Source organism: Dipodomys spectabilis, unplaced genomic scaffold (assembly GCF_019054845.1).
Source record: "Dipodomys spectabilis isolate Male_0828 unplaced genomic scaffold, ASM1905484v1 ptg000297l, whole genome shotgun sequence".
NCBI classification, from domain to species: domain Eukaryota; kingdom Metazoa; phylum Chordata; class Mammalia; order Rodentia; family Heteromyidae; genus Dipodomys; species Dipodomys spectabilis.
Genome location: NW_024870974.1, coordinates 4,290,041 through 4,317,828, shown reverse-complemented (window position 1 = coordinate 4,317,828; position 27,788 = coordinate 4,290,041). Strand labels below are relative to the sequence as shown.

The 27,788-nt window shown below is 36.4% G+C and overlaps 1 protein-coding gene across 1 annotated transcript in view; it reads left to right on the top strand.

The window, feature by feature from the left end:
- The window catches only part of Gstcd (glutathione S-transferase C-terminal domain containing), a 76,953-nt gene that overhangs the window by 27,077 nt on the left and 22,088 nt on the right, over positions 1-27,788 (top strand). The gene's annotated exons all lie outside the window — the stretch shown is intronic.

The following is a 27,788-nucleotide window of genomic DNA, read 5'->3' as shown; positions in this document are numbered from 1 at the left end:
TCAAGGTCAGCCTGGACAAAAATCGAGATTCATCTCACATCATAAGCCAGGTGGTAAGGTGCAGACCTGGAATGTTAGCTACATGAGAGACAAAGGTAGGAGTATTTTGGTTACCCTATCTTAAAAATGATTAAAGTATAGTCAGTGGGGGAGCCAGAGTATGATGGAACAGAAAGCACTGTATGAAAGAAAATGTACTCATTGCCTGACTCAAAGAATTGTAATCTCTTTGTACATCGCCTTTATAGTAACAATAAATTTCAAAAAAAAAAGAAGAAAAATGACTATAAAGTAATAAAGGGCTGGGAGTGTAGCTCAGTGGTATATACAGCACCTGCCTAGCAGGCTCTAAGCCTTGAGTTCAAACCCCAGTACTTCCAGAAAAATGAAAAAGACTTTTCCTAAGAATTTCTTTGAGTTTTTCTTATGATCACAGATTATGAGCACTTTAATAACAGGCTTTGATTTTTTAAAATGAGAGTTTTTTTAAAAAAAAATATAAATACTTTGTATAAATTGTTGGTGGATGAATTTTCAGGAAGAACTCACTTTAAGTGGAACATATTTGTTATACAGCAACTATCTTTTGCTCAAAAAGAAAGGCTTCTGTAACAAAGCATTCAGTTCTTCCCATCAACGTCATTTTTAATGAAGAGAAAGGAATGAGCTACAAGAAACATTGGCAGAGATATGTTATAAACTGTATATAACTACCCTAAAAGATCCTGTTTATAATTAATGTAAAATTAGCTCTTTATGAATTCTGTTCTACACATTTACACAGGGGTATTACCCCACATAATTTATCTCTCAGGTTGCTTTCCCATATTCCTTTTGAATACTTCCCAGTAATTTAGTTTTAAAGTAAAAACTCATTGTACTGCTAAATTTGCAAGAATTATTTTTTAAATCCAAAATTTTTATAACCACATTTAGGAGATAGGAAAACTAATAATGAGGATCATTATTTTCCTGCAAATGGAAACTAATTAGTACTCATGATTTTAGTTTAAATTGGCATACTCTGTGTTATTCCAGATAATTATGATAAGAATCAACTCAACTACACAATGGACTATTTATTAAATTCTGTGCTTTGAACCAGCTCCTCCCCATTCTCAAACTCATTCATTATTTTTATTTAATTAGTCCAGCGTACCTTGCAGAGACACCTGAAGCAAGGAAATGTTCCTCATAGCTCTGTAATAATAATAATAGCTCACAGCATTGAAACAATAGTTGTCTGAGATTGAATCACCAGCAGAAGGGGGAAAAATTGCCCTTAACCATAGGACATAAATGTAAACATAGAGAATAAACATAGAATAATAATAACCCACAGTATAATATTTATAGGTGTTAATACTTGTGGATTTTTTTTTAAAAAATTACTGGCTTATATCAGTTATAGAGGGGATGGGATTTCATTGTTACATCTCCACATATATATCCCTCTTTTTCTATGAGACTTTGCTCTTACCATCTCGTTCCAGCTGCATCCCATTTCCAGGTTTCTTTAGGGATTACCAAGTTGGAAAAACAGAAGCTGTTGGTGTTGTAAAAGACCAGAAAGGAAGGAGATTGATTTTTTTGGTTAGGAAAGGTTCCAGATAGGTCAAGTAGGTCTTGACTTTGGCCATGGAACAAAATAATCTCTAGATCCAAATAAAGAGGCCTGTAAAGCATTTGAATGAGGGAGAACATGAACTGAACTGGACTGATGAGAACAAGCATGGGAAGAGAGCTTTAAGTGACCATCAGAAAGCTGGTTTTATGAGGTAATACCAGCCCATGGATGGATTGGAAAAAATGAGACTAGTTCATTAAAGCCTTTAGTGTTACAACCTATACTTCCTCCCACCCCAAAAGTAAAGCCAACTTTTAGAGGTTTATTGGTTTGATTTTTGTTGTTGATGATGGCCGAGCAGTGAAGGGAGGCATTATTTTCTTTTGATTTCAAAATGGTTTTCCATGGGTTTAAAACTCTGGGACAGATAACAGCAATTATATATTCTCCCTTATATGCTTATCCCTTATACTCCTGAAAAACTTTCTAAACAGAACAGAAACATCAGTACTGTCATGATCTTAACCTTTTCTGGCCTATGGACATTAGTGTGACATTCTAGAATATGACTGTCAGAGGCTGTAGCTTTCTGTTTAAATAGCAGAACAGAATATTTGTACTTGAGAAAAAATTCTCACTCAATTTACAATATTGATTGAATATAAAGTATCTTTCTGGCTTCTTGATTCTGAATTTATTTGATCATTCTATTTTGCATAAAGATTATAAAACATCTCTGGTATACTGGTGGTTCACACCTGTAATCTAAGCTACTCAGAAGGCAGAGTTGGGAAGATTCTAAGCCAACCCTGAACACCTCATCTAAATAGAGAAAACTGGATGTGGTGGCTTGTGCCTCTCATTCCAGCTATCAGGAAATGTAAATAGAAAGATTGTTAATCAGTCTGGCCTGAGCAGGAAAAGCCAGACCCTATCTCAAAAAAAAAAAAAAAATCACTGCAAGAAAAGCTGGAGGTATGGCTTAAGTGATAAAGTACCTGCCTGACAAGTGTAAAGGCCTGAGAACCAGAACCAGAGAGAGAGAGAGAGAGAGAGGAGAGAAAGAGAGAGAAAGAATGGGAGAGAGGGGGAGAGGGAAGAAGGGAAGGGAAAGTCACTACAGCATTTGACTTGACTACCATTTGGATTATGATATAGTAAAAACTTGGCATTTCCACAGTTGATTGTTTTCCACTTGCCAATTGCTTCTGCTGCAGTGTAGCAGTGTAGCGATGTTGTATTGTGTTTAAGCGCTCATTAGCTTTTTTTGGGGGGGGTGGTCTGGTTGTGGGGCCTGAACTCTGGGCCTGGGCAGCTCAAGGCTAGTGCTCTACCACTTGAGCCACAGCGCCACTTCTGGCTTTTTTCTTTTTGCTTATGTGGTGCTGAGGAACCGAACCCAGGGTCTCAGGCATGCAAGGCAAGCGCTCTACCACTGAGCCACCTTCCCAGCCCCTCATTAGCTTTTCTTTACCGTTTTAAATATTTGTGTTTTTTCACCCTGAATTAAATCTGCATCAGATTGAAAATTCTGTTTCTAGAACTGGTCTTTTTTTAGGCATTGGCAGTAGTCATTTACTCCAGATTTAAGTTTCAGGAAGTGGAGAGTCTCCCGACCACTTTACTACTCTTCAAGGGAGAACATTCTCTAGACATTTTGAGCAATAAATCCCGCAGTGCAGTTCTTTGTGTCAGGCTGGAAGTGTCTGCCATCTCTAAAGCCTCATTTCAAGTGTTTCCCCAAAGAAACTTCTTACAAGGAAAATAGTCCTTCCCTATATAATGTATTATCACCTAATAAATGACTCTTACTGAGACCGTCAGTACTGTGGGGAACACGTGACTGGAGGGCAGCACATGAGTGCAGACTGCAACATAGATTATATATTTTAATCAGCACCTTGAAATCCAGACCTAAATAACAGGTTCTAACTCACTTAGAATCTCCCCAGTGTTTTCGAAGGATACTAGCATATTTTAAACCTCAAGTCAAATTACAGTTTATTTGGAGTTAGCTGCTTGTTCTGAGTCCATTTATACAACTGATTTTAAAGTGATGAACACTGAAACAGATGCAAAAATGATTCTGGGAGGGTATGTCCTGGCAGATGGAGTGTTATACCTGACCTAGCTAATATTTCTAATGTAGCAGCAGGTGTTCATATTTTCCCAAACAGGAGCTTGGTCATGTTTCATATGATCAGTGCAGTGTCACATTGACATTTCAGAGCTCCTGGTTGCCATTTACAGTGACCGATTTCTACTGATGAACTTCTTTCTTCTTTTACCTCCAGGCACATAAACTTTAAAAAATTTATTCTTGGTTTGAAATTGATCCTTTTTTTATTTCAGATAAAGTAATTTGAAATCCCATGAAGAGTTGTTTTGTGTGTGTGGGGGCGGGGGGGGGGGGGAGTAATACCTTTTGAGAAATGGTGTTCATTTCACTCATGTCATGTTTCTAAGTAAAAATATTTTACTGGGTTTGATCCCCAACATTGCAGCAAAATATGCACATATGTGTATAAACACATAACTAATAATATACTCAATATATCTCTAATCGGTACAAGTGAATATATATATATTTACATCAAATATATATTAATTCATATAAAATCTAGTATGAATATATATTCAGAACTAAGAGAAACAGAACTAAGAGAAAACAAAGAAGGAAACCATAGTCAAGAATTTTGTAGCTGAGCATTTTTTCCTCTTAGCTAATACTTTATAATTCATTTAATTTTTTCGAAGTAGTCATTGTATAGAAAAGTCTTAATATTTTCCATGAAATCGACATGAAAACACAATGCTATATGTACTGTAATCATCCTTGTGGTAGAGTTGGAGACCCGAAATAAGAAATTGGGTTGTTTGCTCAAGGTCCCACAACTACTAAAGTGCTGAATTGGGGTTTTAAGGCAAATTGAGATTTAAAAGCAAAGCTTCATATTAGGGTATGCCATAAATGATAGTGTACTTTAGTAAACATGAGGACATGATTTAATCCCCAGTAACACCACACACACACACACACACACACACACACACGCACGCACGCACGCATGCACGCACTGGTCCTTATTCATCCTGCTAAGATCATTTTAGAATTATTGTTGACCAAAGAAAAATACTTGATATGTTTACAGTGTTGGAGTCATTGTTTGTATTTATCTGTATACTTTCTTGAATGTGTTCTTTAACATTTTATCACTTAAAAAAAAGTCTCAGACTGGGTACTAATGGCTTACACATGTAATCCTTGCTGCTTAGGAAGCTAAGATCTAAGAATCACGGTTCAAAGCTAGCCCAGTCATCTCCAATTAACCACCAGAAAACTGGAGGTTGCACTATGGCTTAAAAGTGGTGAAGCGTTAGCCTTGAGCTCTACAACAGCACCCAGGTCCCAAGTTCAAGCCCTGTAATATACACACCACACCACACACACACACACACACACACACACACACACACACAAACACACACACAAAGCAGAACTCACAATAAGTGATAAATGAAAATTAAAAGGAGATTGAACTATATAATAATAAAAATAAAACCAGGGTACAACATTACATCTCTAACACTTAACAATGTATTTCTAAATTACACAGTTGGATCAACAAATAATATGTACACTTATATAGTGTTAACAAGTGAAAATTTCAAATTATAGAAAAATTAAAAATGCATCAAATTTAAATGTTATAATCTTTATATTTTGTTACTGTTATATATTTAAGTAAAGTATGCAAAATACTGTCATATAACTGCTGGATAATACTGTCAATATCTCTCCATTTGAGGATTCTTGTTTTAGCCTCTGTAGTAACTGGTTCACTTGTGAGTACCTATAACAAATTTAGAGAAAGATGTGGGATATTAGCATATTAGTCTGATAGGACTGCCATACCAAAGTACCAGACCGTTTTTAACAGCAGAACATATTTTCTCACAACTCTGGAAGCTAGAAGTCCTAAGTTAGGGTGCTTTCTATGAGGCTTTTCCTCCTGGTTTGCAAATGGCTACCATTTTGCTGTGTCCTCACATGGCCTTTCTTTAGTGCACACTTACTTTTAGTGTCTCATTCTCTTTTTATATGAACACCAGTCCTATTGGGCTGGAGCTCCGCCTTTATCATTAAACACCTCTCCAAAGGCCTTGTCTTCAGAGATAACAGTTACATTGTATATTCAGCTTTTAACATCTGGATTTGGAGTGGGGACCTAATGTAGTCCAAATAATTCTTATTAGTGATTATGGATGGTCTACTAGGCTTTGCGAATAATGTCCTATTACATCCAGTAATGGAATTCCATTATATATATATATTTTAGAATTCTATTACTTTCAGTAATAGAATATTTCAACACATGAATATGGTGCAGCAAATGAAGAAACCAGAGTCACACAGTCACCCTTGAGGACATGCCCCTAAGGACCTAAAGACTTTGCACCTCTTACTGGTTCACAGCACCACCCAGTAGCACCACCCCTGCGCTCAAATTTTTAGTCCACAGCAAGAAGAGTGCTACATTGCTGAGGATGGCCTTCAGGAAAGCCAGAGTTCCCTGTAAATCAGGTGCAAATTGCAGTGAAATAAGCCTTTTAACAGGCAACTCAGTGTATGTGTGGTTATCAGCTACCTTTGTTCTTATACATTACTTGGAGATACTGTATTATTTGGGTGCTTTCTGAAAGCAAAACCACTCTGAAGTTCTTCAAATGATAAAGGACATTGCAAACAGGGATGATCAAATTCTGGAAGTCAAATTGGGGATATGACTCACACCAGAGAATAGCAACAGCACGAAACTGTTGGAGGGGGCCAGTTTTACCAGAAACTAAGAGATGGCGTCACTTGACACAATGTGAGAGATAGACTGGGTAAGCAAAAGCCACAAGAGCTACAGCTGCAGCTGGAGACATGACAAGAGACAGAGGAGAGAGGACAAATGTGGCTTCTCCTCCTGCTGTTTAAGCAAATGATTGCTATTAATAGTAAGACTTGTCTGAGTTGTTCAGTTTTGGTTTGTGCTAGTCTTGGGACTTGAACTAAGGGCCACTCATTCTTGATCGGCTTTTTCACCTCAAGTACCCCACCACTTGAGCCAAACCTCCAGTGCAGAGTGTTTTAAAATAGTTACTTATTTTTATTAAGTAGTTATACAAAGAGGTTTCTCTACCAAAGTTTGGTTGTAAGTCTAATGAATCTTGATCAGTCTCACCTCTGCCATCTTTCTCCCCAATCTTTCCCCATTCCATCCCTTACTCTCAAGTTACGTAGTCAATTTTTACATTATGCACATTGAATATAATATCCAGTCCAGAATTTTTGCTGATTAATTGGAGATAGAGTCTCATGGAATTTTCTGTCCAAGTTGGCTTCAAATGGAGTTTTAGATCTCAGTCTCCTGAGTAGCTAGGATTATAGGCATGAACCCACTGATCCCAGCCAAGACTTGGCTGTTTGTTATTGTTGTTTCTCTTTTTTTCTTTATTTGATTAATTTCATTTGCAATGTCTAAATCACTATGAATTTATATAATGAATTTTATACCTTATGGAAAATCTACTTTTCTCTCCCATGTTTCTGTTTGCTTGCACACATGTGCACATTCATGTGTTTGAACTCCCTTAGGTAGTGGCAGAACTCATACCAGTTATTTGTTCCTGAACACTTCTGGGGTTTGGCTCTGTGATAGAACACTTGTATAGCATGCATGATGCCCTGGGTTCAAACTGCCACCATCAAGAGAGAAAGAAAGAGAAAAGGGAGGTGAAGGGATCGCCAAAACACAACTGTGGAAGTCAGGAAATTAACATGGAAATAATAGCATTGTTTAATCCAAACAGATTTTACCATTTGTCCCTATAACGTCCTTGTATAGCAACAGAAATGTCCCTTATTTTATATGACATTTAGCTGTTACATCTCTCTGGCTCTCCCTTAACCCAGAATACATCATTCCCCTTTATTTTTCTTTCAGCTACTTTGTAGATTATCCCTCTATTTTAAGCTATCTGATGTTTTCTAATGAGTAAATTCAGGTGACACACTTAAGTAAGAATAACGCAGAAATGATAGCATTTTCTCAGTACCTCATGTCAGAAGGACAACAAAATTATTTTAAAGATAAATTTTAGTGTGGAAAGGAACACTTAGAATTCTTAAAATGTTTTCACATATTATTCTCAATTCTTTTATTTTTGTTTCACGTTTTAGCTTATTCAATAAAGTATCAAACATGGAATGGCACTTTCTATAGAATATTCTTTGTCAAACTATTGCAGTTTGGCAAGTGTATTTATTGTTAAGTGAAGGTAAATGTCTTTATTAACATTTTCTGATGTTGGGGCTGGGAAGGTGACTCAGTGGTAGAGCGCTTGCCTTGCATGCATGAGGCCCACATGCATGGGTTCGATTCCTCAGCACCACATAAGCAAAAAGAAAAAAGCCGGAAGTGGCGCTGTGGCTCAAGTGGTAGAGTGCTAGCCTTGAGCTGAAGAGCTGAGGGACAGTGCCCAGGCCCAGAGTTCAGGCCCCATGACCAGACCCAAAAAAAAAAACAAAAAAAAAAAAACTGGGCAAGATTTTCATCTTCAAAAAAAAAAAACAACATTTTCTGAGGTTAAGTAGCATTTAGTATCTCATTTCATAAAGTTATTATGAAGCTCAACATTAGGACAAGAATCTGTTTTGACTGATAGAGAGTAATTGTTTTCAGAGATTTCAGAGATTTACTTTTACCACTTTTTCTGTGTCCACTGGCAGGGAAAAGATTTAAAAATCTCTCTTTAATTTCCCAATTCATTTTAGTTAGGTTGTTTGTTTGTTTGTTTGTTTTTTTGGGGGTCCGGTCGTGGGGCCTGAACTCTGGGCCTGGGCGCTGTCCCTCAGCTTTTCAGCTCAAGGTTAGCACTCTACTGCTTGAGCCACAGTGCCACTTCTGGCTTTTTTCTTTTTGCTTATGTGGTGCTGAGGAATCGAACCCAGGGCCTCATATATGCAAGGCAAGCGCTCTACCACTGAGCCACCTTCCCAGCCCCTTCATTAGTTTTTGAGACATTTGAGGAAAGATATTTTCTGTTAGATCAGAACTGATTTTTAAATCAGCAGTGCCCTTTACATAGATAAATACATATTAGCCTATATACCTGGTTTCTTATTTTTGTTGTTATTTCTTTTTTATTTATTTTTTAACTGTAAAGGTGATGTATAGAGGGGTTACAGTTACATAAGGTAATAAGTACATTTCCTGTCAACTTGTTACCTGTTCCCTCATTTTTTCCTACTTTCCCTTCCCTAACCCCTCCCCCAAGTTGTACATTTCCAACATACTGTGTATGTCTATGTTGCATTGTTTCCCCCCTTGTCTTTTGCCTCACCATTCTGTCGTTCCTCTTCTCTTCCTTGCTTCAAATAAACATATATACAATACCAGGGCACCAAAATCTTTTTTAGTTATTTCCCCTTCTAGAAAGAACGAATGTACTTCCAGATTATAAAAACCTGTTGTGCAGATTTTGAATCTTAATTATATGTTCCATGTGTTCCTTGCCAATAAATACATGTTTCTAATAATAAATAATCAACCTTGCTTAACTAGAACAGCAAAGAATGTGTTTCTGCCTTTTCCCAGGGTGGAAAGACTGTCCTTACCACATTGGTTGTCAATGGCTTATTAACAGAAACCTGCTCTAAATAATGAACTGTGAAATTGATGGGGCCTGCAGGGAATTTGTTCTGAGCATTCCAGGCAAGGCAGACCTCTCTTATAATATTCAACTGCCTTCTTCATTGACACATTGCTTTCTCCTAAGGCTTGTATTTATGGTGCTCTGGAAAATTCTTCCTAGCTAAGTTTACATGTCTGCTATTTGGCTAACAGATTGCTAGGATAAAGCATCCAGGAAATTTTATTGTACCCTGTATGCTAGGTGGTCACAAGAAGACTGGGCTATCTAAAACTGGTCAGAGAATGAATGAATGGAATATTTGAGTGAGTCATATTGAAGGATGATACCATTCACTAAGGAAGATGCAGACTTGAAAGGAGTAAATACATTGTGGTCACTTCTTTTTTATTTCTTCTAGGAATTGGTGATTACTACAGTTAATGTAAGTCTGAATATTAATTTTAAGTGACAACAATTTTTGATTTATGCTTCATTAAATATAGATTACTTCAGTTGAATTTGAAACTTTTATGTCCTCATAATTCATTTTAAAATGTTTTACTTTTTTGGCATTTTCCTCTTGCTTCATCTGAAAAGTAAAGATATTTTTATCTCGCTATAGTATTAAAAAAAATGTGCCAGTAGTGAGACATCTAGTAGGCCTGAAACTTCTAGTAGGCCTGAATTTAAAGCCATGACATAGACATGCAATCTTAGGCAAATTACCTAACCTTTCTCAGCCTTACATTTCTCAAAAAAGAAAACCATAATACTTACCTCACAATGTTAAATAATAACTAGCTTACTTAGTGTCTATTTTTTTTATCTTCTTTTACCTCTTTTACCTTTGATATTTTCCTTGAGACACAAAGATGGGTATATAAATGTTAATATTGCTTGTGTTTTCTTTTATCATATTTTCTTTTCCTTTTGAAATAAAGAGTATATCAGTATTCTTAGGGAGTATTCTGCAGCAGAGCAGAAGCTAAAAAAGTGGGGAAATGTGAAAATACTTTTGTTGCTAAGGGGGAAGGAAGAACTAAATCCTGAATTATTTTTTGTAAGATTGTTGAAAATGAAATACAAATTTTCATGTCTATTTTTTCATGGTTATTTAGCTCCCTGCTTAGTTTCCTAATCTATATACCTTTCTTTTGACAAGGCTAACACAGATTTGGGTTATTACAAAGCTGCTCTAAATCAAAGGGAACCTTTCCCTCAGCTGTCACGGGTTGCCAGTGCTGTTCTCTACAGTCCATAGCAGCTCAGTGGGGGGTGGTTTGTCTTCTGAAACCCTAGGACTCTACCCAGCAGGAGTTGTTTTCCAGTGAGATGCTGGAAAGGGTTTAGCTTCATTTAAATGCCCTGTCAGAATAAATGTGCTTCTTCTTGTGCATGCCCTGTGTGAAGGTCAGCAACCTCTGTATCTCCAACTGCCATTAGCAAACCTAAGCAATGATTTTGGTTAGCAAAGTAGTAAAGAGTAAAAGGAGCATAGACAGGGAGAAAGAAAAAAGTCATTCATGACTTCATAATATATAGGAGTTATTATTACTTCAAAATTTTTTTATTATTAAAACGATTTGTTTTTCCCATTCCCCTCCACAAATATAGGGATACAGGTGGACCCATTGCAACAATGAGATGTACAAGTCATTATGTCGAAAAATGAACTTTACAACTTTGGTGCAAGGAGGTGGGGGGAGTAGCAGGGAGGATTGGGTGGGGGGACAGGGGGAGGATGGGAAGGGGAAACAAAGGAGGAGGCTACAATGCTTGATAAGAAATGTACTCATTATCTTGCCCATGTAATTGTAACCCCTCTGTACAGTATTTTCACAATAAAAAAATACAAAATAAATTTTTTTTATTATTGAATAGTTGTTGTGTAAAGAGGTTACAATTCGATAAGCCATGTTATGAGTATAATGCTTTTTGGTCAGTGTCACCCCCCATTCTCCCCCGTTTTCCCCTTCCCATTCCTACCCTGAATTACATAGTTCATTTTTACATAATGTACATTAAATATAATGACTACATTGACTTACCATTCTTCCCTCCATTCATGTCTGCAGTTCCTGGCATTCATTTCAGCTAAGAGTACATTAGTTGTTCAAAGGAGTTCTGCCTTTGGATTCCTACCCTAAGTAAACCCTCCTCAGTTGGTTTGTTGTGAACGTGTTGAGCACTGTATATGTTGTATTTTAGATCTAGCTTCCACTTACGAAAGAAAACACGCACCCTAGAGCATTATATGTCAGGATATGGTAAAGACACTTGCAACATCCATATTTATTGCTGCACTATTCATAATAGCCAGGTTATAGAAACATCCCAGATGCCCTACAATGGATGAGTGGATCAAGAAATTGTGATACATGTACAGAGTGGAATTTTACTCATCCATTAGAAAGAATATTATGCCATTTCCAGGGAAATGAATGGACCTAGAATAAATCATGTTAAATAAAGTAAGCCAGGCTCAGAGAGACAAATGGCCCTTGCTTCAGAATGCTTAATCACTTCTCACCTTTTATTTTTAATAAATATACAGAGATTTTTCAGATTTTCATTTACATGAAATAAATTACTGTTTTGTATATACATTATATATAGAAAAATAACTATACCAAATTGCCCTAACCTCAAGTAATGTTTTTTCTTTAGGGTCAAAACCATCTTGTTAATAGCAGCTGTGCTAGGATACAAGGTCACTTTTTTGTAAAGAGTACACATTCTCTCCCTGTTTGAGATGGACATTTGTTCCAGTTTTGACCTCTCTTGTTCCCAGAGGCCTCCTAGAGGTATAAATTTAGACTGATTTATTTAGTGAAGATTGTATATAGCATATGGCATGGATAATACTATACATCTTTGGAAAATGGAACTTTTTCTGTTTACCCTATAGAAAAAACAGTTTTCTGAAATGAATATGTTGGAGACAGTATTAGCTTTTCTGTTTTATTTATTCACTCTGCTACATAGGACCTTTTAGGGTTTTTTTTTGTGTGTGTTCCTTTCACTATAATATTTCTCTTTTTTGTTGCATTTATTATTAGTAAGTAGTTGTACAAAAGGGTTAAAAATTCTATAAGTCAAGTTATGGGTGCAATGCTTTTTGGTAGTGTCACCCCTTCCTTTGTTTTCCCCCACCCATCCCTATCCTCAAATTACATTGGTCATTTTTCACATAATGTACATAGAATATATTTGCTCACCCATCCTCCTTCCATTTCTGTGCACCCTCTTTGCCAACCCTCAAAACATATTTCCAATCCCTGACAATCATTTTGATAAACAGTATGTTGTTTAGAGGAATTAAACCTTTAGAATCCTCCCCTAAGTATATCTTCCTTGTGTGTGTGTGTGTGTGTGTGTGTGTGTGTGTGTGTGTGTGTGTGTGTGTGTGTGTGTGCGCGCACACGCGCGCGCGGGGTGCGCATGCTCACATGGGTGCGCCTGTGTGTGTGTACATATGTTTCTTTTTTTTTTTTTTTTTTTGTCGGTCGTGGGGCTTGAACTCTGGGCCTGGGCGCTGTCCCTCAGCCCTTCAGCTCAAGGCAAGCACTCTACCACTTGAGCTACAACGCCACGTCCGGTTTTCTAGTGGCTTATTGGAGATAAGAGTCTCATGGACTTTCCTGCCCAGGCTGGCTTTGAACCGTGATGCTCAAATCTCAGCCTCCAGAGTAGCTAGGATTACAGGCGTGAGCCACCAGCATCCAGCCGTGTGTTTCTTTAAAACAGCTTTTTGGCCTCACAAAACATTCCAAAATCATCTTGACATCTTGTCGTTTTCCTATTTTCCTGACCCAGCCTTGGAAGTGATTAAACCTCCGTGATTCTAGGCCATCTTAGTGGACAGGACTTAGATACATATGCATTAGTTTGTTTATATTCTAGGTCTCCCTGGTTTGTGGTCCGTCTCTATCTTTGTATTCCCCTTATCCAATTGGAAGAAACCTGAGAATGCCAAACAAACCTGTTACAAGGTCATCACATGAAAAATAACCAGAGTAATAACCCTTATGAATATAGATGTGAAATTCTTAACAGAATATTAGCTAACTAGCTCCAGCAACTCTTCTCTAATCAGCCACTAGTAGTTGTTTGGAATTGAAACATCCCTAACCTGTAACACTTTTTAACAACTAATAACGCTAGACTTTTGCACTCTTAGTAATAAGTGTTTTTGTAAGGGTTCCTTGTATTCTGCTAGCTTATGTACAAAGCTCTATCTCTGAACAAAGTATTAAAGCACATAGTAAAATAATTCGTAATCATGTTGGATATAATATCATCTTAGAAAAAAGAGAGCTCTTACCTATTAGAAATACGTTCTGAAATATTTGGACATCAAGATGACTTTGGAATGTTTTGTGAGGCCAAAAAGCTGTTTTAAAGAAACACACACACACACACACACACAAAAGGAGGGTATACTTAGGGGAGGATTATAAAGGTTTAACTCTAACCAACTAATGTACTGCTTATCAAAATGATTATCAGGAAGTGGAAACATGTTTTGAGAGTTGGCAAAGAGGGTGTACAGAAACGGAGGGAGGATGGGTAAACAAATGTAGTTATTCTATTTAATGTACATTATGTAAAAAAATGACCGACATAATTTGAGGATAGGGCTGTGGGGGGGGGGAAATGGGAGAAGATAAAGGAAGGAGTAACACTGATCAAAAGGCATTGCACCCATAACCTGACTTGCAGAATTGTTAACCCTCGCAACAGGAATTTTTTACCCTTACAGCAAAATTCATTCTAACAAATAATGGCTTTAATTGAATTGAATCACAAATAAATTTGATTCCAACTTCAACTTTTATTTCATATTTACTCTTCCTATCTCCTTACCTATAGTTTCACATGGATAAATAAGGGAATGCCCTTTACAGTATATAGCTTCTACATCAATTATCAGTGTGTTTCTTATTTCTCTTCCCCACGTAGGGCAAAATATAAGTCTGTTTTCTACAAGCCAATAAAAGAATTTAGTAGGTTTCTAGATAATTTTTATCCGCATAGATGATATGAATATAGCATGAAGCCCACCCTGACAGAATTATGGTGTGTTCTTTTGAAGTTGGATTAAGGGCTCAGTAAATAGGGTGTGTCTCTTAAATTATAAGGTTGTAAAATCTGAGTCCTAGAAGTACATAGTGCTGACATTTTGAGTTTTAATAGGATTAGCTCTACTGTGAAAGAATTTGAGTGCATATATTCTAGTAAAACTCTGTGGGTTAATTTGGTATGAAAAGAGATGAGTTGTTTTGACCCTGTACTTACAGAAAAGCTATTTTGGTTTGAACTCTGTAGCTCTTAAGGAATATATAGAAAAATAGCATCCCATGAAGTATTTTAATCACTTAATCCATATAGTATTGTTCTCATCCTCAAGTCCTTAACATATCACATTTAAAACACACCTTAACTATATGATACGAAAGAAAAGGCAAAAACCATGGCCACAGTTAAAAAAAAAAAAAGATGGTGTTGTAGGGACCAGTGGGGAAGAACCTAGAAATTGTCATCTGTGGTTAAACATATCCTTGTCAGCAAAGTATATTCCCATAAGAAATACAATAATGGGTATCTTTTACATTTCTAAATTCTACTGTTTCACCATCTTTGTATTTTGAGCTTTTTTTTTGTAAATTAAGAAACAGTTTACATCTTATCAAGTTTTCATATTCCTCCAAAAGAGTTATAAAGTATTTTATTTTTCTATGTATTATCTATCTAGCATGGAAGTTGAATGAAGGCAAATAGCCTGCCTAGTATTAGTCACTTTTTTTCATTTTAACTTCTGTTATGGATACAATGCATCTTAATCAGAGTCAGATGGTGCTCAAGGCACTATCCATTTTCCTCTCCCCTTTTCTCCTCTTCCTTACCCATCAGTTTTTTATTTCTACTTTTATGTTGTGATTTTCTTGCTTAGATATCCTGGTTATTTACTTCACTAATTGGGTTTTAAAACTTAATTCATTTTTTCCATGCTTTGTGTGTTCGTTTCTACCAGCCAATAAAAGGTACTAATGCCTTTCTAGGTATTTTTTCCCTCTACATAAATGATGTGACTATAGAATGAGGCCAATTCTTACAGAGTTACGCTGTGCTCTTTTTTTTTTTTTTTTTTTGGCTCTGGTCGTGGGGCCTGAACTCTGGGCCTGAGCGCTGTCCCTCAGCTCTTCACCTCAAGGCTAGCACTCTACCACTTGAGCCACAGCCCCACTTCTGGCTTTTTTCTTTTTGCTTATGTGGTGCTGAGGAATCGAACCCAGGGCATACAAGGCAAGCGCTCTACCGCTGAGCCACCTTCCCAGCCCCATTGTGCTCTTTTAAAGAACCTACATGAAGGTATTGCTAATAAAGGCTAGAGAGTTTTCTGAGCCCTGCCTTGGCTGTCTCTATAACTATACAGCATTCTCATTGCTGCTCATTTCTTTCTCTTTTTTTCTGAAATTATGGGAGAGAACAAGACATTTGTACAGCCAGTAGTAATCTGGTAGTAATCCATTTCTCTGAACATTTGATAGTAAAAGGCAAGTCTTTTCACAAGCATTAAGTTGGATTTTTGGAGCCAGGTACAACAGATAGGTGTGATGCTCATTTCTTAACAGTGTGTAGTTCAGTTCTGATTAGAATATTCATCCAGTAGTTATTTATGGAGTGCTTTTAACTTCAAGATATGTATGTTTGTTGTTTTATCTTTATAGTAACTTAATGACAGATTTTGAATGCCTTCTGTGCTGTAATCAAAGTCTGTAATCCTAGTTAATTATTTACTTTGTAAATATTTATGGTTAAAGTATTTTGTCTATGCTTGATGGCAGTTTATATGTGTACATGTGTGTGGTACATAAATAAAATAACTTAGATTCTTTAGAAACTGTTAATTCTCTTATCAATATCTAGAGAAAGCAGAGTAGGAAAGCTGTCCTTTCACATTCTTTGGGAAATTGTTGTTCCTTTTTCAGTTCAAGTCTCACACACACACACAAACACAAACACACACCTATGACAGTTTGTTAGCCACTTAGTCCCCTTATATTTTGTTGAAAAAAGCTGTAAAATTTGTTTGATAGTTTCCCACTTTATCTTACCCATATCTTGTTCTTTTTACTAACATTTGTTGTTTTTATATATTTTGATACTCTACTTTTCAAAGCATGAATTTTACTTGTTTCATTCCTGTAGAATCTAGCTTTCATGGATGTGCTATGTAATTATTTTAGCTTTGACTTCTTTGGTTTGAAGTTAACAGTCAACCTTACTTCTTTTTACTATCTTTTTACCTAGAATATTGTTATTCACTTTTCTGCTTCTACTTTTCATATATTTTAACTGATTATTATTATTAACTTTAAGCATCCAATAGTGTTTATCATGGTTGGTCTCATTTAAGCTATTTTAAAAAAATTGTTAGTATATTTTCTATTGTACTTTAGTTTTCTCCCTTTCTGAATTTTGCTAAATTGATGCCATTTTCTTACTCCCAACTCCTTACTTTTATTTCCTGAATAAGATCATAAACTGGGGATCAGATAAGCACAGACATGTATTGATTAGCCACATATGGCTAAAATACCTTTTAAAATTAATTTGCCAACTTTTAAAAGGCTATAGATCTATATACAAATACTTTTTGGGCCTGGCTCAGGAGCAATTGGTTGACTATATTTAGTTTGGACCAAAGAATCTATTTTTATGTGTACAGAGAATTGGCTTCCAGAAAGTTCCTATAGCCACTATACTGACTCCATTCCTCCCTGGGCAGTTAAAGCTGTAGTGACTCAAAAAGACTGATTTAGGTTTAGAGATGGATTGAGGAGGGTCTGCCAACAAGAAGAGACTCTGTGTGTGTGTGTGTGTGTGTGTGTGTGTGTGTGTGTGTGTGTGTGTGTGTGTGTGAGAGAGAGAGAGAGAGAGAGAGAGAGAGAGAGAGAGAGAAAGAGAAAGAGAGTACTGAGCAAAGGAAAAGGTCTACTTTGTGTAGGTTCACAGACCCCCATCTCTCAGGGGTTTAGAACTTACACCTATTGTGTTAATTTAACACCTGCGTATTCTTTGCTACTACAACTTGTTTTGTGCTTTTTTTGGTGCTTTCTTTTTTTTTTTTTTTTTTTTTGCTCTCTCTCTTTTTTTTTTGTCAGTCATGAGGGGCTTGAATTCAGGGCCTGGGCACTGTTCCTAAGCTCTTTTGCTCAAGGCTAGTGTTCAAACACTGAGCCAGGGCACCACTTCTGGTTTTCCTTGTGGTTAATTGTATATGAGTCTCATGAATTTTACTGCCCAGGCTGGCTTTGAACTGTGGTCCTCAGATCTCAGCCTCCCAAGTAGCTAGGATAACAGGTATGAGCCTCCAGCACCCTGCTTTTCCCCCTCATTTGAAATGTGTAAATGACTATAATAAATACTTGATTAGTGCACTGTATGTTAGAAATAAATGAATTCTAAAGCAAATCTGAGTGCAGAGCAGATTAATGTACTGTAATGCTTTATAGCAACAGTATTTGGTTACACACTTTGCTCTTTCATTTACGCTCTCTAGTAGTGTGGTGCCTTAGTCATCTTTGATACATCCTATTTCTTTCTGTCTATAAATGTTGTCATTTCCCAGGATCTGTGTTTAGCTTTCTTCTCTTCTAAACCCCATCTTCTCTTTGGGTCATTCTGTTTTTCCTTCCTGGCTTCCATCACCTCATAAGTGCTGACCACTACCAAGTTCTTTTTTCTCCTAAGTTCCTCACCTACCTTTCCAAGACTTTTGGTCTTCCTTCCTTCCTTCCTTCCTTCTTTCCTTCTTTCCTTCCTTCCTTCCTTCCCTCCCTCCATCCCTCCTTCCTTCTTTCCTTCCTTCCTTCCTTCCTTCCTCTCACGCTCTCTTTCCTTCCTTCCTCCCTCCCTCCCCCCTCTCTTTTCTTTCTCTCTCTTTCTCTCTCTCTCTTTCTTTCTCTCTCTTTCTTTCTTTCTTCCTTTCTTTCTTTCTTTCTTTCTTTCTCTTTCTTTCTTTGTCGTGGGGCTTGAACTCTGGGCCTGGGTGCTGTCCCTCAGCTCTTCAGATCAAAGCTAGTGCTCTACCACTTGATCCAAGAACCACTGCAAGCTTTTTCTGTTTATTTGGTGCTAAGGAATGGAACCCAGGGCCTTATACATGCAAGTCAAACACTCTACCACTAAGCCACTTTCCCAGCCCCTCTTTTGGTCTTTCTAGTTAAAAGTCTTGTAACAAAACTGAATCCATCCTTTATTTATTTATTTATTTTTTTGTGTGGGGCTTGAACTCTGGGCCTGGGCACTGTCCCTCAGCTCTTCAGCTCAAGGCTAGGGCTAGTACTCTCTACCACTTGAGCCACAGCACCACGTCTGGTTTTCTGATGATTTATTGGAGATAAGAGTCTCACAGACTTTCCTGTCTGGGCTGGCTTTGAACTGCAATCCTCAGATCTCAGCCTTCTAAGTATCTAGAATTACAGGTGTGAGCCACTGGCACCCAGCTATCCTTTCCTTTTTGAGTGCACTTTTTCCTGTGTTCTATTCTTCCTCTTAAAACTGTTTCTTTTTTTCTTGTCTTAAGAGTCCAGCAGTAACAGCTCCTCATTTCCCTTGTCAGAAACCTAGGAGTCATTCTCAGTTCTTTCTTTCTCCTTCACTCATTAACCATTCTTCCTTCAAAATATTTCTTAAATTTTCATCTCTTTTCTAACTTGCATGTGGTCATCACTCAGGAGACTTGGTCAGATTTCCCACCTCTTCCTTCCTCCCTTGGTTCCACCCACTACATTCCAGAAGACTGTAATTCCCAATGTGTTTTCACACACTTAACGTGTAGCTCTACTTAGGAGTTATCTGGTGAGTTACAATGGTCCATTTACCTGACTGTCCTTTTATATTGCCGCTTTCTACCCTGAGATTCCTGAGAATAGTGACTGGATCATATTCATCTCTGTGACCTCAGGTACTTGTCCACACAGTTCCTAGCCAGTGTTACAAATTAGAATTAACAGATTTATCATTGAAATATATTTCACAAAAACTAGTGAGATTCCTTTTTTTGTATTTCTACAAAAAGTTACCAATATCAGCTCTACCACTTGAGCCACAGCTCCACTTCCAGTTTTTCTGGTGGTTAATTGGAGATAAGAGACTCATGGACTTTCCTTCCCGGACTGGCTTTGAACCGCAATCCTCAGATCACAGCTTCCTGAGTAGCTAGGATTACAGGTGTGAGCCACTGACATCCAGCTAACATTAATTTTCTTTTTACTTATTCTGGTCTTTTCTCTATCATATTCGTATTTTGAAGTTTGTTAACTTGAAGCAATTGTGAAAAATCCACCTTCCTCCAGAGGGAAGTAAGTAAGATAGAGTAAATAACCTTCATCTACTGAGGATCAGTAGTTTGGCTGGGATTCTGCTATAGTGTTATTTATTTCTCATAATAGTCATATCATGTACAATTGCTATTTATATTTTACTGATAAGAGAGTAAATATTCAGAAAATTTGGTAAATTGAATAGGTCAGATGGTCAGTGACTGCCAGAATGAGACATGAAATACCAAACCCATGTTCCTTTCTTAATATTATTATGTTTCATCCACTGGCAGCACACATTTCCGTAAGAAAATCTTCATTCGTTCTTTCAATCATAATCTGTTTTTTCTTCTCTTTGATATTATTCTCAAATTTTACTGGCTGGCTTCCTTGTCTATATGGAGGAAATTGAAAATAGCAAATGGGACAGCACCCAAGCCCAGAGTTTAAGCCCCATGACTGACAAAAAAGAAAAAGAAAAAGAAAGAAAATAGAGAATGTTAGAATAAATTTGAAAACATTAAGAATCTTCTTGCCTATAGCCCCTGAATGAGTGATAACAAAGAGCTATTTAAGAAGCAAAATAACAACAGGAACCAATATACAAGGACACGTGCACCTCCATGTTTATTGCAGCACTGTTCGCAATAGCTAGGATATGGAAACAACCTAGATGCCCCACCACAGATGAATGGATCCAAAAATTGTGGTATCTATACACAATGGAATATTATGCAGCCATTAGAAATGACAAAATAATGGCATTTGCAGGGAAATGGATGGAGCTAGAAGGAATCATGTTGAGCAAGGTAAGCCAAGAACGAAGAGACAAACGGTACATGGTCTCCCTCATAAGTGGATGCTAAATCCAAAAGGTTAGGTGATACGACAAAACTAACAGGACTTAAGAAACAAAGAACTCCCGCTCATCTGGTTGAACCACTACTAAATATCCCCATGCTGCTGATCACAAATATGGTATATAACATGTGAACACTGTTATATATTACAGACTGTGGTAGACAATCTGCTCCAGGGAAGTTAGAATGAACTTGTGACTTTGAAATTATGTAATCATTTAATCACAATCAAAAAAAAAAGAACCTCGGGGAAGGGAGGGAGGGAGGGGATGGTAGAGGGAAAACAATGGAGGGGGTAACAATGTTCAAGAGGAAGAGTACTCATTACCTCACTCATGTAACTGTAACCCTCCGTATAGTAGCTTTACAATAAAAAAAAAAAAAAAAACTCTAAAAATAAATAAATAAATAAAATAAAAAGCAAAATAAATATGCTTGTTCTAATAAAAATTAAAATGCATGGCTCTATAACTTCTAAGGGTTTTGTTATATTACTATTTTACATAATTGATATTCATAATTATGGCTTAACGTTATTAGGGAAAGATTAGATTAGATTCAGTTTTCTTGAAAAGGCTAAGAATTATACAGCTGACAAGAAATTTCAAAACTGTAAAAGGATAGTTTGGTTGTTCATAATAGAAAAAAAATGGAAACATCCCAAATTATATCCACAAGAGAATGGACAAGTTTTTCTACAAAGTTGAGATCAAGTTAGAAATCTCATAGGAAAACTATGAAGATTTAGGAAGTTTTATGTATTTCTTCACCATCTTTACATTGTGATTTCATTATTTCACCATAGTTAATAGCCATTACAAATTGACATTGATGACTAAGAAGAAATATTGTCCATTTCTCTTTGCTCCCCATTGCTCAAACAAATCTCTAAGACACATTTTTCAAAATATCCTGGAACGTTTTTTTGAGCAATATTTTTTTCTTACACAGTGACTTTTAATGACCTATAGTTTGGGAAGGGAATAGATCATTGGATTCAGCAGTTGGATTTTGTTTGGTTGGGGGTTTTGGGGTTTTGGTGGGGGGTGTTGCTTTTTTTGTTTAGTTTTTAACAGTATAATCTGATGCCTTGAATCATTGTCCTCTTTATATGCAAAATGCTTTACTTTTCCTGGAAACTAATCTACTTAAAAGACTCAAATTAAACAATGTGTTCTTTTCAGTGCTGAATAAAAAATGGGTCAAGAAGGGATTAAATGACTGGCATTGCTCTAAAGTGAAGTAGTGAGTTTTGTTTCTTTAGGCTCCTCCCTGTTATGTGAGAATTCGTGAATTATTAGTTAGTTTAGACCTGTCCTTATGCTTCCTTTTCCTTGCCTCCCAGTATATAAGCCCCAATTGTTCACAGATGTATGAAACATTATTTTCTTAGAGTTTTTCCCACTGCATCTATTAGAAATTTTTGATTATCAGTCAGCATTGAGTCCAGTTTGATTTCTCTGATGTTTAATGTTGAATGCATCAGCTTCACTGCACCACTTTCTGCCTGTGTTCTTTCTTCACTCACCTTTCCTTTTCCTTAGTGTCTAGGGATCATCAGCACTATGACCTTAATAGCTTTCCTATTAATCTCCACATTAACTGACGTGTTTGAGTCAATAAATACATTGAAAATCTACTAGGGACAAGAAAAGGTAGAGTCAGAATAGAACAGGATGAGGTACAAAAGTTTATAGTCTCATTGAAAACCCCTTAAAATAAGACCAGTTTGACAACTTCAGTACAAATATAATGTCCTCCCATACATGGAAATAACTGTGCTACTGTGAGGACAGTGTCAATTCAATGGAAGGTGAACACATAATTTATATTTGGCCAGCTACACATGCTCATGTTCATTATTTTTATTACATTCAACTTACATATTATGAGATACATGCACATCTCCAATTTTATTGTCTATAAAATAACTAGATTTGACTAAAAGAGTTTTAAAGGTTCTTCTGCTCAAGTTGGTCTTGTACCATGATACCCTGGATCTCAGCCTCCTGAATAGGTAGGATTTCAGGGGGTGAGCCACAGGCACACTGCCTATTTTCCCTCCCCTTTATAATTAGGCTTCTGTTCAATATTCAGGGTCACCAGTGACTTCTGTCTACTGAGTCTACTAGACAGGTCTTAGTCTTTATTTCATTTGGTGTATCAACTGCATTTGACAAAATTGGTAATTCTCTTCCTTGATTATTATTTAGTTTACCTCTGAGAAATCAGTCATTTTTCTGTTTCTTCTTAAGCTTCTAAGTCTCTTAAAGTTGAAAAATCTCAGGTATTAATCTTTTAATCTATACTACAACTCAGAATATGGCAGTTTGCTTAGGCTCCACACTGGAATCTGCATGAATCTTTTCTTTGTTTATTACCTACATCTAATCCTTTAGCAAATTGTATCAGCTGTATTTTCAAAATATATGTTTTATCAAATCATTCCTTACTCTGTCCATTGTGGTATATTTACTATAAGCAACTATTCTATCTGGAATTGTTCGGAGTATCTTATTTAGACAACTACTTCTACTCTTGCTTGCCTACAGAAATCTTTTTAAGTTGTAGATCACATAATGTCTCCCAAATCTGTCTAATTTAAAGTAAAATCCATCTGAGCACTGATGGTTTATGCCTGTAATCCTAACTACTCAGGAGGCTAAAACCATGGTTTGAAGCCAGCCTGGGCAGGAAAGTCTGTGAAACTGATCTCCAGTTAATCACCAAAAGGCTGTAAGTAGAGCTGTGGTTTAAGTGGTGGACTGCTATCCTGGAACAAATAAAAAGCTCAGGGACAATGCCCAGGCTTTGAGTTCAAGCCCTAGCCCTTTCCCCACCCCCCCCAACCCCCCACCACCAAAAAAAAAAGTAACATTGAACAATTCTACACAGATTAAAAAGCTTTGCATAATCTGACCCCTGGATACTTGATTGTCTTCTCTTCTACTGATTCTCTACTCCCTAAACATTCTCGTTCCTTTTGTCAGGAAAACCTTTCAGATAATACATGCAACTTTCCTCCTACTTCTTTTATTGCTCTAATGTTACCTTATCAGCTAGGCTCTTTCAGATCATCTTATATGAAAGAAATCTCCACTTCCTTCCTCTTGGTCCTTCTCTAATTTTTCTTCTTGATAGAGTATATGTATATTGGTTTTGTGTCTACCATCTGTCCACTCCTACTGGAATATATACTCTGTGGCAGCAGCCACTACTATATAACCAGCCCATACAACCATGCCCAGCCTAATAAATTTTGGTTGAATTAGTTGTTGAATTCCTTTTACTCTTTTATTAAAGGTGGAAAGAAAAGAGGTTTTTCATCCATTTCCTATGAAAGCCTTACTTTTATAGCTGTTCTTTTTTCTTCTTGAACAGTATTTACAGCAAAGAAATAGTGCTTATATAAATCAATTATATAATATATAAATACTTATATAAATCAATTGGTTATTTATAATTTCTTGTTTTCTTATAATCCAGTATGTTATTCTCAGTATTTGGATCTGATTCCTTAAAAGGCAACAAAAATTCTACTATGCTACCCTAATGTTATTCCTTCTTTCTATAAATGAAAGTACAAAGTCTTTTTCTAAATCATCCATTTATGAATTTTAAAGCCATCAGTACAATTATGTTTATTTTACTGACCTACATAATCCTCTATGAAGTCTACTTGTTTTATATTGACTAGCAAAGGGATAAAGTTCTGACTTTTTTTGTAACTTGAAAGTAAAATCAAATTGAATGTTTATAAGATTAAACTGATAAAAGTTGATGGAAACATCTTGACTAACCACCATCTTCCTGGTGTTTTATATTCTGTTTATTTGGTTTCTCTGTGTATCACATATGTGGGATTTAAGTAATGGGCGGAAATACAGAGGACTTCAAATCTGGTTTTAGCAGGGCTTAGAAGCCTCTAGGGTATGATTCCCAGTTTTAAAGGCTGAGGAAATTCCTATGCTTGTTCTTGGGTATGCCGACATGTGGGTGTTACTCATAAATATTCAGATATTTCCATTTCTCTGTTCCTAGCTTCATATGATAGATTTTTAGGGACTAATGTGTTTATATTGTATTTTTCTTTGAATGTCCAGAAATATTAAATACAAAGCATTTTCCTCAAGTGCTCATTAAGCATATAAGCATTTTTGTATGTATATAAAAACCTATGTTGACTTTGGTAAAACTACTTATGATTTTGTTTTCAGAATTTATTTATTTATTTATTTTTGGTCATGGGCTTGAACTCTGGGCCTGAGTGCTGACCCTCAGCTCTTCAGCTCAAGGCTAGCGCTCTACCACTTGAGCTACAGTGCCACTTCCAGTTTTCTGGTGGTTTATTGGAGAGAAGAATTTCATGGTCTTTTGTGCCCGGGCTGGCTTTGAACCGTGATCCTCAGATCCCAGCCTCCTGAGTAACTAGGGTTACAGGCGTAAGCCACCAGCTTCCGGCTTTGTTTTCAGAATATTTTAAAGTTTCACATTAAATATGACATGTCATTTTCTTTTTTAATATAGGAAAATGCTAAATATTAAGGAGAACTACATATGCATTTTAAACGTAGCTCTTATAGCTCACAATTTCAAAGAACAATAGTTTTGGTATCTTTTATCCTTTTGAGTTTCTGAAAATTCCTTTTGATGACATTCAGAATGTACAAGGTATTCATTTAACTAGTAACTAGCAAGAATGCTATGATTACTTCGGTTATTTGTTTGGTTGGCTCTTAAGTTGGTTTGTGTGTTTGTGCTTGTGTGTACTCACAGGTAATAGTTTTTAATAAGCTGACCCATTTTACCATTGATTTTGTGCTTAAAAGTAAAAGCACAGGAGAAGTATTTTTGAGCTGTGGTTGTTGCCAGAAGTACTTGCTCTTGATATACAATGATCACGAAGCAAATCTTAAATAATCTCTCTCTCTTTTTTTTTTTTTGGTCGGTCATGGGGCTTGAACTCTGGGGTTGAGAGCTGTACCTCAGCTCTTCAGCTCAAGGTGAGCACTCTACCACTTGAGCTACAACGCCACTTCTGGTTTTCTAATGGTTTATTGTAGATAAGAGTCTCATGGACTTTCCTGCCTGGGCTGGCTTTGAACCAGGATCCTCGGATCTCAGCCTCCTGAGTAGCTAGGATTACAGGCGTGAGCCACCAGCGCCCGGCAATAATCTCTTTTTATGAAACTAACTAAACTATTTGTAGACATATGGTTCAACTCAAATACTCTTCCCACATACCTTTACTTGGGTAACTCAAAGATTTTTTCTGTTTACTTATTACCCTTGCTATAAGGTGCCCAACATTTTTTACAGTTGGACACAACTGTAAAATTGAAGTTTTTCGAATGTTAATTCTTAGGTACGATAACCATGCTAGCTATTATTATAGTATAAGTGCTGTTTTGTATATAAATACTACTTAATGGTGACAATCTTTACAAGACCAATATTAGGACACTACTGTATTTTGTAAGTACTGTAAAACTTAGTTCCTTTATTCACAAGTCTGGTGGGAAGCTTGCCTGGTTCACTATATACCATCAATGTGTAGAAAATTTGACTTCTTAAAAATATAGTTCAAGAATAGGCATCTTAAAAAGATTAGGAAGTTGAGTCAGCTGAAAAAGGTCAACTCAGAATCAAGGAGAACAGACATAAATACCACCTGCCAAAGGGAATATTATAATCAATACAACATTAATATTATCAAATAATATGAAGCCATGTCACTAGAGACATTCAGTTTTCATTTTTGAAACAACATGAAAGATGAAAACCTATGGAAAAGATCATAGTGAAAATTAGAATCCTATGCACAAAAGAGGATTTTCTTTTTTTAGTCACTTGACTTAACCTACTTACTGTGAAATACACCAAATTGGAAGGTAACCAGGAATTATTTGAGTGGCCTCAAAGTTAATGAAACTATTAAAATACCTTCCTAATTGTTAACTTAAGACTGAAAAAGAAGAAACTTTTCTAGAGTTAAATTTTTAGTTGTAAAAGCATTTCAGTGTGGTCTTGTGGTAACTTGGAAGATACTGTGGATTTTTTAACCAAAATACCAGAGGAAAGTTATGTTTATTTTGTGTGGTATAAGTCATATTTGAGTGAAATGAAAATATATGTATTCAATTAACTCTGGGTTCTGATAATCTAAGGTCAAAAATTCTTTACTCATCTTAGAGAAAATATAGCAGAAATACAAAGGTCTTAAATTTTCTACCATTCAGTCTTTCATAAACAATGCAGACACTTTGACTTGGTAAATAATGTGATTATACTTTCTTTAACTTTTGTCCCACAATCTAGCATCTTGCCTAAGCATTTTAGCTGTCAGCTCAAAATTTCAAAATATGCTGTAGAGTTGGATATGGAAGGATGAGAAGTGCATACTATACTGTTTTTAGTCAGTATCTTCAATACTGCAACCTTAAAGATAATCCCAATCTATTTTCATTTCTTTCCTTTGGGATTATCTGATTCTCAGCAGATTCATTGCAAAACCTACCCATGTTACTTTACTTTTTTTTTTCTTTGTCAGTTGTAGGCTGAACTCTGGGCCTGGGCGCTGTCCCTCAGCTCTTCAGCTCAAGGCTAGCGCTCTACCACTTGAGCCTCAGCGCCACTTCCAGCTTTTTCTTTTTTGCTTATGTGGTACTGAGGAATCAAACCCAGGTCCTCAGGCATGCAAGGCAAGCGCTGTACCACTGAGCCACCTTCCCAGCCCCTCTTTGAACTTTCATTTAGAGGAAAATTGAAATAACATACTTCTTGTGACTGATTCTGGAATAAGTAAAATTTTTCCCTAATTTTTATTACTCAAACTACTGTCCCTACTAGAAAGCATCTCATTTCCCTGAACTCTGCCTGTATAAGTCACAGGAACTGTAATTTGCCATTACAAAGTCATCTGGTTAAGAAGTCACAGATCATGTTGGATAGGACTGAACCTGAGTTAGAAATCATTCATTGGAATCCCAGCTTTACCATTTTTCATCTGCTTTTCTTTGAGCAAGTGCTAAACTGGAGCAGCCAGTTCAGTGTTCATTGTCCTCATTGGAAAAATGAGGAAAATCCACACGTGACACATTGTTGGTGTATTGAGGTTAGGTGATAAGATGTATCAAATATGTAAACGCTCGATAGATTGTAAAGCATCATTTAAGTATAAAGTATTATAAATAATTTTTTGAAGCTTTAATCAAGGATATATTGATTTTTATAGTTAAAATTACAGTTGTTAAAATTACTTTATGTTGTACAGTATGTCCAATTAAATACATGTCATATGTTCAAGTATATATAAACAATGGTGTAAGTTCATTAAGGATAAAGATC